This window comes from Anser cygnoides, chromosome 5 (genome assembly GCF_040182565.1).
Source record: "Anser cygnoides isolate HZ-2024a breed goose chromosome 5, Taihu_goose_T2T_genome, whole genome shotgun sequence".
NCBI lineage: Eukaryota > Metazoa > Chordata > Aves > Anseriformes > Anatidae > Anser > Anser cygnoides.
Genome location: NC_089877.1, coordinates 29,070,660 through 29,084,194, shown reverse-complemented (window position 1 = coordinate 29,084,194; position 13,535 = coordinate 29,070,660). Strand labels below are relative to the sequence as shown.

Genomic DNA, 13,535 nt, shown 5'->3' with positions numbered 1-13,535 from the left:
ACAACTCGTCTAGCTCAATGAAACCTGCTTCCTTTAATCACAAAGACCTCCCTCCAGCCAGCTAAGAGGAACTTTAAATGTAAAAAAGCATAATTAATTCTAGAGTTTTGCATGCAAAAAGGTTGAGAAATTTAAAGTTGTGGCTCCCACAGTACGCGTAATTTGTTTGCACAGTGTACAGCAGCGAGCCATTATATCCGAGGGCAGGGAGAATTGTACTCGCTGTGGGAAACACGGCTAATGTATGTCCTGACTTCTTCTATCCGTCCTAATCGGGAGAACGCACCCACAGCTGTTTCGTTCGCTGTTTCTGTGCATCTACCAGCAGCCGCAGGCTGCAGTTTTGAAGGTCTGCTTCCCATCCATCCCCAAAACGTGGAGTGAGATCAATCCACAAAGTGCAGCCAGGCTTCACTGTTTCCAAAGTCAGTCAAACGAGAGGAATGAAACCGGCTGCGTGAATTTCTTTCTGATTTATATATCATTTTCATTTTTTTTTTTAGAACAAAGCCTGCTAACACTGCTTTCCAGCCTATACCTGTCTGTGGGCAATGCCACCACACATCACCTTCCCCTCGTGCTGTGATGGGACCGCAGCAGTGGCAGCTTCGTGCAGCAGCTGGGGTGAGGAAGAGGGGGGTAAACATTAACCATCCTCACAGCTCTTCCCTGAGGCGGGGAAGTAGCTATCATCCCAATTTTACTGTCCCCCTTTTCAAAAATCATTGAAGGAAAAAGATAATAAAGAATCGTGGGTGTTCGCATGCCAGAACTGAGAATGGAGAAATGCAAATGCAACATACTGATCCTATCTGGGCCTTTGTTCCCTCATCTGTGAAACAGCATTTGTTAACTTTGGTCAATAAATAGTAAATGTGTACAAAAACAGACACCGGCTACAAATCACCTTGAAATCCTCAGGCTCTAAAGGAATCCATATTATTACCAAAACCTTGGCTTTCTACAACAGGTAAATAGTTTTTTGTTTGTTTGTTTGCTTTGTTTCCACAAAGGATAGTCAATAAACCCATTATTAGCTGTAATTGTTAATTTATAACTAAATAGATAGGATCTGACTATTAGAAGTAGTCAGACAATAAATAAAGTACCTTATTTAGGCTAAATCAGATAAAATCTCTCTTTTCTTATAATCATGAGCTTCCTGAGCAGAAAAACTGCTTCAGGCTATATTTACTAAGGGAATCTAAAACGTCGATTATTGACCAACTATTAATTAATATTGAACTTGTTAATTTGCCTTTCTTCCCTTAGTTCCTTGAATAAAGTCAACCCTGTACAATTACCCAGCAGTTTTCATCCTGCTTTACTTGTGTTGTATGTCTCCTCCTGTTCTCTGTCACTGCCATTGTAATGAACAGTGCTCACAAACTGATTCTGTCTTTCACATCGCAGGACAGGTGGTCCCACAGTATATTCCCACACATTCCAAATATTTTAAGTGTTCCACATCTGTTGTCCAAAGCATTTTTAGTTCCCTGCAAGAACAGTAGGAGAGGAAAACAAAAAGTTTATATATAACATAGTAATGGACCTTTTATGCCGCATGAGCTCTGTCACTTTGACAAGATGATAAATTTCAAAACAGGAGCTCGAACTTCACTTGTTATACTATAAAAAGTCTTGCAGAAAAGATAACTGGAGAATTAACTTATGACTGTTGTAATAGTCCAGATGATAAACTTGAGTGTGGGTGTGCTTTTTTTCTTTAAATACCGTGTCTGATGATCTAAATAAAAAAAAAATGAATTAAGGTGACTTATACATTTTATGATTATGCAAACTATTCTATCTGCTTAAAAAAAATACAAAACATCTCCAACACTCATTAACATACAATTTGGGCGGGATTTTTTTAAGAACTCAGTGTAGCCCTACAGCATCTAGGTAAACACTGAAAGCTTTTGATTTTTCTCCCTAGAGGAATGAACCTGATCAGACATACTTGAAAAACCCATGACTGCAAGTAATTCTTCTCACCGATGAAACAGGGCCAGTGGTCAAGAACTGAGACCAGGAAATGAAAAGCACTAAGTGTGTCTCAACTACTAAACTACTGTTTAGGAGGCAGAAAAGGACTGCCAGGCTGTAACTGGAATAGGCGGTCAGGGTTAACATTTCTGCTCTGCTGGAAAATGCTGTGAGATAGCAGTAGCTACAAGCAGTTGGGAATCTGGTTTGCATCTCAGTGCAGAAGCTGGCATGCCTGGCTTTACCAGCACTGCAGCTCCGCTGGGTACTGGCTTGTTACAGACTGTGACAGGAGACTGTCCCCTACTGCATGACCAATGTCATTTCCAACAACATCATGACATTCCTTCAAGCACTTTGCCAGCGTGACACTTCAGCTAGGGCTGATGCCTAATTGTATCAGAGATTAGCAGTACAATTGTGAACTGCACAGCTATGCAATACAAACAAATGCTCTATCCTTTTTATTTTCTCCCCCCCCTTTTTACTGTTGTTTTTCAAAGAAACCTGTTCTGAGCTCTGAGAGATAAATGTTTTATGGGGTCTCTGCGTGACTGCCCCAAGACTGTGCCTCAGGGGAAACGATGGCACTGCGTGACTGCCTTCAAACAAAACACTGCCAGGATGTACAGCAAATGCCTTGGTACTTCCCATGGTCCCAGGACTGAAAGTTGGGCATTCAAACAAACTTAGAATAAACTCAGTTTATTCTGGAAGACTACTTTTGTCCCGGTCTAAAACAACGCTGAGCACAAGGCACGATATCTTATCAGTGCGTACCAGCAATGTGACGCTGGGTAACAATGCATATGTAGACATCTTCCCCCAAAACACAGTGTATTAAACGTGGAACAGGCCCAGAAAGAGGGGGGATTTTAGCTTTCTTTATAAAATGGTCAAAATTGTTCCTCTTTCTATGAATTCCAAGAGCCCCTTGACATGCTGGTACCACAGTGAGAAATGGGAAGAGAAAAGAGAGGAAATCGAGACAAATGTGCTCAGCTGTGTCACAGCACACTGGGGTGAGCCTGAGATGAGAACTGGGGAAGTCTCACTTGACTTGCAAATCCAAAGTTTCTAAAAATAATTTGGAAGCACAGACAGTAGCACACACAACTCTGTGAAACAAGAGGCTGTCAAAGGCTGAAAGATCATAGAAAAGTTAGAATAAAAATGACTTGCAATTATGTACAAAAATTCATTTTTCATTTTTGCTTTGCAATGAATTTCAACAGCCAAGACGATAATTTCAGAATACTCAGCATGGTCAAAGGAGCTCATACAGTAGGTTTCAAGGAAATTCCTGCTAACAATATCTTGCACTTGTGAATAGACTTTGTAAACCTTTAAACTTCACTGAATTCTTCAAAAAAAAAAAAGGTAAAATTTAATACATTTTCACTATTAGTAGAGGAGAGAAAATATCCTTTTAGATCTTTCCAGGAAGGCCTGCACTGTGTTCCAGTATGTACATAAAGAATAAACATGTCGATGGATGACTTTACACAAACAGAAAAGCTTCAGAGGCATATATGCTAGCCTTTCAACCTGCTCTGCAGTTCACAAAAAAACTTATTTTGGGGGACTTCCTTAGACTTTAAGAGCATCAGACAATCTGCCTAACGAACACTTGGGTGGGAAGCACTTGTATTAAATTGCTACGAACATGGGATGTTCTGGAGTGAACAGTGCAGTGCTTCACAGGCAGACTTGAGCTGGCTTCACAGCTAGGGGAATTCACCTGGGAGAATGCCGTATTTATACTGATAAATTGTTTCTGATACCTGAGAGATCAGCCGGGTCCCCTCACTGTATTTTGAATGGTATTACCTTCTAACTAGGGCTTCATTAGCTCTTCTGTGTTCAACTGCTCATGATTTCACTTCCACAGCATGCTGCTGAAAAGCCCAGCGGCACAGAGAGAAGCACTGGTTTGTGAGAAAGTGACAGTCTTCCCCCAGAAAACCAGGTTTGATCCTGTTTCTTTGCTTGATGCTGCCTCTGTGATGCTATTTCATAAGAGATAAAAGAAGTCACTGATGATCCCATAGCAACATCAAGAGTGTTAAACTGGAATTTGAACAGTGGGGGGAGGTAGAGAAGGAATCAGGCAGGGTCTGCCTCTCAGATTTGCTCTGCAGTCCTGGCAACCTCCAAAACTTGCCAAAGAAACTACACAAGAAAATATCTAAGCTGTACAAATATAGATAAAAACATCATACTCGCTCATTACTCAACCATTCTCTGCAATGTTTGGTGTTTTTAAAACTTTGATTTTGATTTCTGGAGCCAAGTGATTATGAAAAACCCAGATGGTTTCCTATTCAACCTTCTCTCCTTTCTTGCGCTCATCATATATCCATTTCTCTGTCACAACGAGTTGGAGATTGGCTTGAAAATGGTCTGACTGCATCCCCAAAGGTTAGGAGTAAAGGGGCAAATTAAAAGATCTCCCAAATATATATATTTTAAATCTCAGTTTTCTGAGCCTATTAAGGTTTGGCAATATTGATGTAGTTATAGCAACTCAAGGTACTAAATTTATTAAACCTGTTTTGCTATTTCAATTTAAAATGCATGATATGAACATTGGATCAATTATTATGTGACTATAAGTAGTCATCTGAGGTTGATATGTATTTTGAATCTGTCTAGCTGCAATGGTTACACAAATTCTCGTTATCTGCAACGAATTCCTGTAAATTCTGTACTTTTTTCAGAATGTTTCAGCTGAGACCAGATAAGGCAGCAGATAACTCCAGGCAGAAAATTCCATACTAGTGTCTTATTCCCCATACTAGAAACCTACAGGATTTTTAAAATGTATTCTTGTATTGCAGAAGCAAGATAAACAGCTGTAAAAATAAGCCAAGTCATCAATCCTTCAGCCTCCTGCAACTCTGGGATGAGCTGCCAACACCCTTACAATTTTCATTCCTATTTGGTTTCTCAGAACTGGAGGCAGACGACTCCATCTCATGAAGTAACTTTACTAAGTTGTTTCCTGATACTCACAATTCTCTGGAAAGACAAATGGCATCTACAAATATTAAGGATAATTTCTACAATTTTTTCAGCATGTGAGCAGATTATTACTCACATAAGATGATTTGTACCTATAGCACCTTCAATCAGCTGAGTCTGGATCTTTGCTTTCCACAAGAACAATAACGTATAAAACATCCAATGACTAAGTCTTCACACCATTGTTCAGAATAACACAGAGGAGAATGACTTTTCCTAGTAAAAGGGTACCTCCCTGTACGATATTAATTGTTTTAATAAGACTCGCATAATGCTGTTTAGAGTTTCGGTGGCATTCTCACAGCCACGTCTAGTGATGGCATCTACAGGTCAGCAGCAGTGACACTTGAGAGAGAGACTTGGCCCTGGAGAGGAGGGACAGAAGTCAGAGCTCTGCCACTCACAGAGCACATTCCCCAGTATGGATATTATTGCCAACGCTCCGCTAAGGTGAATCTTGGGGTTAAAATCCCACTTCCCCAAACAAGGCAGTTCGTCCTTCCCAGTGACTGCTTCAGGCTCCTTACAGACTCAAAGACTTCCCTAAATCAATCACACAAGGGAAGCTCAGATGATCACAGAATGCTGAGTTGGAGGCATCGATCACACATTTGTCTGTAGTGTTTCTGTCTTAATTCTAATTATACCTTCGTGCTTTCCATAGTTAAGGAATGCATTTAGATTTTCACTGATGCCTCAAAGAGCAGGCAACACGTATTCTACTCTCCTCGTTTCTGCTGAGCTCAGTTCCACAAGAAATTGCAATACTTGTCTTCGTCGCTTTCTGCCCAGCTAAAGGCATTCAGGACAGCCAGGTGTGAAGTCACTGGAGAGCAAGTAGCACTGCAGAGCTTTTCCCCAGCAGACAGACAACTTCCCCACTCCCTGTGCTGGCTTTCCAGTGAACATTAAAGTTCTTTGTCCTGTCTTTCAAGCAGGCCTATATCCATAAGCCAGCATGTCTGAAATGCCATCTGAGGTCCAGAACGAAGACTGCGGTTAACAGCCCCTCTCCGGAGATAAACTATAACCTCCTACACTAAAGATTAAGTTCATCTGTGCAACTTCATTCCTCTCAAGTTTGAGACTGCCAAATTTACCCATGGACTGTACAGTTTCACCACCTCCTAGGCTAAAAGGAAAGGCTTTGGAGGGAAATACTTTTAAATGTGGACACCCGTCTGTGTGTACATTTGCATCAAAACCTCACCATAGGTAGAGCTGACATTGTACAGACATTTGTTCTTTTATGGAAAAAGAGAAGAAAGACCAACCTGCAAAAGATAATCACTACTAACACACACCTACACAGCTGGAGGTTGGTCTGGTCCTACATAATCAGAGTCTCATAAAATCTTAAAAAAAGTTGTAGCTTGGGTTGAAAAGTAGCTATGTTCATGTAAGTGAAAGATGGTGAAAAATATTTGCAGAAAGTATGATGCCACACCATCCTAACTTGATAATAACTAGGAATGTGTGACACATGAAAAAAATAATAAATTGTTTTACTCTGTTACTTTCACCAGCTACTGGGCTGATGATTATGCCAGCAGCACCCAGCAAGGACTGTTCCCTCAGTTGTGACATATTTCTATCCTTATCCTTCCAATACTAGCGTGTTGCACTGGAACTTTCAAAGACTGACAAAGAGAAGTATGGCTGACTTGTTAAGCTGCACATCCAGACATTTGAAGCATGTGGCATTTTTCCAGCGTAACCTGATTGCCAGAAAGTAAAGCAAGTCTAGTCATTGACCAGTGATGTAATTCAGGGCATTCCTACTTTATGTACACATTTAACCCATCCTCTCCAAAAAACAGTGCTGTGACTTTGCTACTTGTCTTGGGATCAGTGAAGCCAACTAACTGCTGCAAAGGAACATCACGGGCAAATTCACTCTGCCTGATGTGTCAAAAAAGCAACACAATGGGAAGTCCACCTATCTCACACAGAAAAAACAGCTAACGGCTGCTTTTCCACCTCTTCTCGAGGTATGTATCTGACCTGAGGCATAAACTCTAAGACTTGATTACATTACACTTTCAAACAATTTAAACTTCTTCACACTTGGGTTAGGAGTATATAAAACAAGCAACTTGAGCAGTATGACGGAGTACAATCCCTGGGGAATTCCAAGTATGCTTCTCAAGCAGAACTTGTAATGTGGTTCTGAGCCCTTGACTTTGAAAAGCAAATGAACAAGAACACTGATTAAAAGCAGAACAATTATTATATTAACTTTGTTGCAAAATAAGAGTATGATTAAAGATAACATCAACTTGACACGCATAAGAAAGCACTGAATACAGACTATGTAGTGTCTTAGTGAATGTGACTAAACAACTATTTTCTTCCCTGAGAAACTTACTTCAATTTTTATCCTTACATAAACTCTCAAAAAAGCTCCACATTGGCAGAAAGTTTCTGTAACTTAAAAGACTGACAGGTGGCCTTGGTAAACTGAATGTGAGATTCAGAGCTCACCCACAATAGCACGCAGGCATCTCACAAAAGCTTACATCCAGTCTCATGCATGAACTAAAGCATCAAAAAAAAGCTGAAGGCACAAATAATGTGGGAAGATGAATTTCCCCTTTAAAACAGAGTCTGAGGAAGTGGAAAGATATGTTTATTATCTGTACACTTTCAATCCTGGAGAAAAATATAGAAGTATACTTAGAACTGCTCTTTGAGGATGCTGCGTGAAGAAAGAAGGCTAACCTGCCACCAAGCTGCAGGAGACCTGGAGAGCACTAAGTCTAGTGAGCAGTGACACTGTGTGGAATTTCTGAAATAGCAGCATAGGAGAAAACACATTTTTCCTAAAGGCAATGTCTGTGAACATTTTACAGATGCTGGATCACGGATTAGTCATAATTTTAGTAGGCTAGTTTGATACCATTCAGTTATAATAAGGCTGTGCTGTACACATACACACAAATAAATATGCTCTACACACATATATTACATCTATTATAATTCTAATTAAACAACATTCTTCATTTCATTACCATGCTACGAACATGATAAAATGAAAACAGTTTAGGAGGTAGTGGTTAGGAGGGTGCCTCACGGATATCGATCACTACAGCATCGTGTAACTTCCATCGTTGTCAACAGAGCTGCATATGATGAGAAGCATTTTGCACGTCAGTGTCTATTTAGACAATCAAACCGTTCAGACAGAAATAAAGAACGTCCAGATATCTGGTACCTACTGAAGGCCAAGGATTCTTCCAAGGCTTATCTGTTGCTTATAAAGGAAGTGCTTCGGGTCTTCCAGCCAAAGAAATTACCAGAAGAGATTTATGATCACTCACACTAGATGACCAGAATGGAGTGTTCCTTCCCTAACATCTCGCTTCTTTTCAGTAAGGAAGACTAATTCTCAAAATAATTTGTAAAAATTATTAAATGAAAACAAATGATATGAAATTAAATAACAGGTTCTGGGAATGAGTAATAGGATTTCCACAATTTATTTTGGACCTATAAGTACGCAGGTTTAAGTTTTGACTTTGCTATCATCAACATAGGTAAAATAAAGCTCATAATACGTGATCAGCACAAAAATGAAGTCATGTAACTATTTCACTGTGCAAGTCTAAAGTCACACAGTCAAAAACATGACGCTACTATGGGAACACACAGCAGAATTTGTTGTGAGTGCAAGAAATTTACCCTTCCAACTTAGTTAAACACAATTGGTTATTAAAGTGACAGCTTCATGCACCAAAAGCCAGAATATGACAACACTCTCATACTTTAACTTGCTCACTTAATGTATTTGGATTCGAAGCTTTGCTGCTGTCTGCAAACCTGTATTATAGCGCTCTAATTTCCACCTGCAGATAGGTACGTGTGCCCAGCTGCACAGTGGGATTTGGAGGGACATGTTTGATGGCAGATTTGGGCCTAGTCACTTACACTGTTTCATACCTATAGCTTCCTGCCATTTGTGGAAGCATAGCAACAACTTGCAGCCATGGCTAATCAATGATCATACTTACTGAACTGAGTAACACGTATGCTCTTCACTCTAATACTGGCTATGCTGGAATATTTCCCAACCAAAGCCAGTAAAAAATAATAACAACAAATTAAAAATCAATCTGCTAAAGACTAAATGTTTTGTGAAAACATGTAGATGCCAGTAAGCCTTCTGACAGACAGGCTGCATTCATACCTGCCAAGCAGACTTGGGTCGAGCCCTGCTGCTTTCCAGCCTGCTGCTTGCAGGCAGCCTGCCCACAGGGGGGCTTCAGGACAAGGACCCCAGCGCTGCCAACCTAACAGCTAGGGAGACGGAAGTATGGGGGAGGACATCCACGTTCACATTTTTCCAAACGGTATGTTGCAACTCTCGAGCAGGCACTTACATTTCTATCCTTCCATTCCAATTAGAAAGATTTTCTGAAAACTCAGGGGTTATTGCACAACAGAAATAGAATTTACCAGCCACACCTACTACAAAGAGCCACAGGCTTAATCCTTTACCAGAAAGCTGATCAACTGCCTCTCAACTGCACTTCCTATTTCCCTCCTTTCTTCTGAAATTTCTCTGAAATTTCCACCCTCACCTGGAGGTGTGCCGTAACTGGTAGTTTGGGAAACCACCGCATAACTGCCTCCTGGGTCAGCTGGCCGGCCTCCCTGCTCCAACGACTGATCATCGGGGCTGGCACAGTGCACAAAGGCACCGAACACTATAACCTAATGACATTCAGGAAAGGAGAGGCAATTTGCAAGACAAATTTACATTATCAAAAGTCTTACCGAAGTTGGACAACAAAGGTATTCCATCTCTGACAAATTTACCAACCCTTACCTTTGCCTATGTATAGACACTCGTACCTTCGGAGTACCCTAGAAAGAAGTGACACCTACAAATAGTCCCGTGGTACTTGACCCTGAGCGAGGACATGCTTTGTACTACAACATATGCACAGCTATGACCCAAATGCATTAGTTGCCATTCAAAGGTTATGGTGGTAAAGACAACATAATGCCTAGGAAGATCTGCCCAGATTCTGTAGGGATACTAGCAAACTTAACCACATATAGACCTTTTCCATGTATGTCACCAGACAAAGTTAATGCAAACTGTATTGTAAAGTCAAGCATTGCCAAAGAAAAATAACTTGAGCTGTGCTAAAATAAAGGCTGGGCTTGTATAATTAAGTTCTAAATGAAGGATACATCCTTGAACTTCTCCAAGTCATGTTACATCCCATCTCTTGTGAGAAATGCCACAGAAGTTTCAATGAGTTCAAGGGGTGAAAATGAGACTTGCACTTCATGTGGATGACAGCATTTCAACAAATACAATGCCTCTTTATGTCGTTCCCACCTCCTACCTCAATGCTAACCTAGCAGGAAATAAGATGTTTACCACCCAACGCTATTCTGTGCCCAACAAAAGCTGGTCACGTTGGTTTCAGCCCAAGCCTACTTAACTTACAGGACACAGCAAGATCGGGGCCAGAGGCACCATGGTCATTTGGCAGTTAACTACATCAAGAACATAGAGAAAAGCTCTACAAGTCATTCTACATTGGCTTCTCTATCTTTTCCTCCTCAAATGTAGTTATGTTTAACCAATAACCACTGCAACTTTGATGAGATTACAGAAGTTACAGAAACAGTTTGCAAATGCTAGCAATACATTTAATTGGATTAGTATAATCTCCAAAGGCATTACTCTGTGGTTAAGCTACAATAACACAACATATGATGTTTTGAGCAAGTGCACAGTCACTGATGGACTCTTGTTTCCAGAGTGGAGCTTGGTATGAAGGCCACAGTTAATGCTCATCTGCACCTCATACAGCCTAGAGCAAAGGCAGGTGACTGAGGCAACCTTGTACTAGGACAATGCTGTTAGTTTAACGTGCAACCCCATCGCAGTAGGGCTGAGCTGGTTAACATAGCTGTATGATATTTTCTCAGTTCAAACAGAGAGGGAAAAGTACATAAGGCATTCTAACAGACTTTGCCAGACCACAGATGTGTTGTCATATCCAAAGCAAAATCCATGTAACTTATGAATCAATTTGAATATAATGTTAGAGACTAAGGTATGTATTGGCTGCAAAAGAGCCTAACTGTTCTTATTCCAGCCATCACACTGATTTATTCTCCCCTCAGAGAAAAAAAAAAAAAATCCAGGGAAAGAAGAAAGGAAAGAACTGCCAGAGCCTTTCTAGCAGAACCCTAATGAGCTGAGGCCTGTTATTTCCCTGTCTACAACTGAGAGATCACCACCTTTAGGAACAATCCAGGAGAAATACAAATTCATTCTGGGCCAGTCAAACACAGCAACCAATCAAACTCAAACCAAAGTAAATAGCTAGTGTTAATATTTATGTCAATGTGGATAACTACTTCAAAACTAAAGAATCTAGTTCCCTTCCATCCTAAATTTGCTGTCAGCTTCAACACCATACACATAAACAAGATACATCAATGTTAAACATTTATTCTTGTTTTCTCCCACAACATAGCAGTGGTATTCAAATCAGTGCTCCTGAATCTTAGCAATCTTTTATTTTCTAAAATCAATCAGCTAATAACTATGATTCTTTGTAACTGTGTTAAATGCTTTACTGCTTTTAATTTTATGGATTTTTTTTCAGACCTATGTCTTTTACTGTTCTATCCTTAACCTCAACTGTAAGCAAATACATATTTCAGGTTTTAAATATTCTGACTTGAAGTTTACTTGTAAAACATGAAAGATGAACATAATGCACAACTGAACACATCACAGCCCATGCATAAAGATCCTTTACACACTGTATTGCACACAATTCTCTTCCCTTGATTGCCATACTTTTAGGCTGGAATGCAATACCTGCTTAGCAGCTCTACAGCTGTATTGTTTAGAAGCTTGGGATAAGAAGTGAATCATACCGTATTCAACAAGTCATATCTACTTAGCACATAAAAACAGTATATATGTATGCACAACAACCCAGTGAATTCTGTCTCAAGGGTCCCTTGTTACACTGAGTACCCATCCTAGAAATCAGTAAAATCTTGATTATGACAAGACATTTACAACAATATAGTGTGTTTATTAAGTGTATTTTATAACAGCCAGAAGCTTGTGGGTATTTTTTCCTCTGTTTTGTTTTTAAGTGGATAACTACAAGGAACTTGCACTACCTTTTTGCTGTTTCTGGATTTATCTTTCGAAGTTACAGATGCAAAAACATTGTGGAAAACCTAAACCAAAGTTCATTTGAAAAACAGAGTTTAATCCAAATAGAATCACAACTAAATAAAGCCATAAAACCAGAAACAGCTCTAAGTACACTGTAAGGAGCCCTTAGATTAACTGAGTTTGCAATGAATTCTGAAACACAAATTCTAAGCGTACCTTTTGGGTCTTCTGGCAAACAGATTACATAGCCTAGATTATTACCCGTATGGGAGCTTTGCCGTATTAAGGGAATTAACATGCTGCTTTGCTTTTGATAGCATGAGTTTTTAAATGACTTTTAAAGGTTCTGGTGTCTCAGTTTTGCTTTCCATATTAAAGCTGGCATAGCTAGCAGCAGTGGCTCATTTTGGAGGACATGCACAATTTCAACACTGGCTTGGAAGAATGTGTTGCTCAGGGATGCACATGTTCACCATTTGAGGAAACCATTGAAATAAATATCACTAAAATAAACATTTATCAACTCAGCTATAACCATTTCCCCTTCATACTGGACAGTGCTGGACAACAGACTATATGGAATGTTAACGACTTGACTATTCATTCTTTTCATATGCCTCATTTAATTGACTAATGTCACATCAGATATACATGTGTGGGGGCTTTTAAGTCCCACCAGCTCCACTACAGTAAGAAAATCTGTTGCTTGTGTTTATTTTCCCAGTAGAGATCTACATCCCACTCTCTCTGCAAGGTAAGGAGCTAACTTTCTTTCAAAAATGATTTAGATTCTTACGCAGCTATTTCCCAGAGGCAAAGAAAGTGTAACCTCAAGGGATCTGAAGTGTGACTGAGTTTTCAGACATCTGTAGTAGTACCTTCACTTCTCTTCTGCAGGTCTCCCATTCACACACAGGACTTTTTGTTAGGTTCAGCGATGTTCCACACCAAAGTCACATTTCTAATGTCTGCTGTGCCTGCTGCCTTGTACGGAATAGCCTTTAATGAATTGACTTCACCACTAACCCAACAGCAAAAATTCTCTATTATTTTGTGTGCTGTAACAAGGTGGATGTTCCCCTTAAAAGATTTTATCAGTGATGTAATTTCCTAGTACAAAACTGCCTCATACAATCAGGCTGGGAGGTGGGGCTGGGGGAGGGAAGAAAAATTGTCTGAGATCAGCACCAAACCTTCCCTCATCTCCCAAGGGTGATGAATCACACACCCTGCTTAGAATAAACATGTCCTGAGTAAAGGGGACTGTTGCATGGAGAAGATGGAAAACACCCTAAGCAGAGGATTTTGTTTGTGTGTAGACGCCAGCCCAATACATAAAGAGAAAAAGTCGCTGCTC

General features: G+C 40.1%; 1 protein-coding gene across 13 annotated transcripts in view; it reads right to left on the bottom strand.

Moving 5' to 3' along the window:
• The window catches only part of RAD51B (RAD51 paralog B), a 422,492-nt gene that overhangs the window by 203,190 nt on the left and 205,767 nt on the right, over positions 1 to 13,535 (bottom strand). The gene's annotated exons all lie outside the window — the stretch shown is intronic.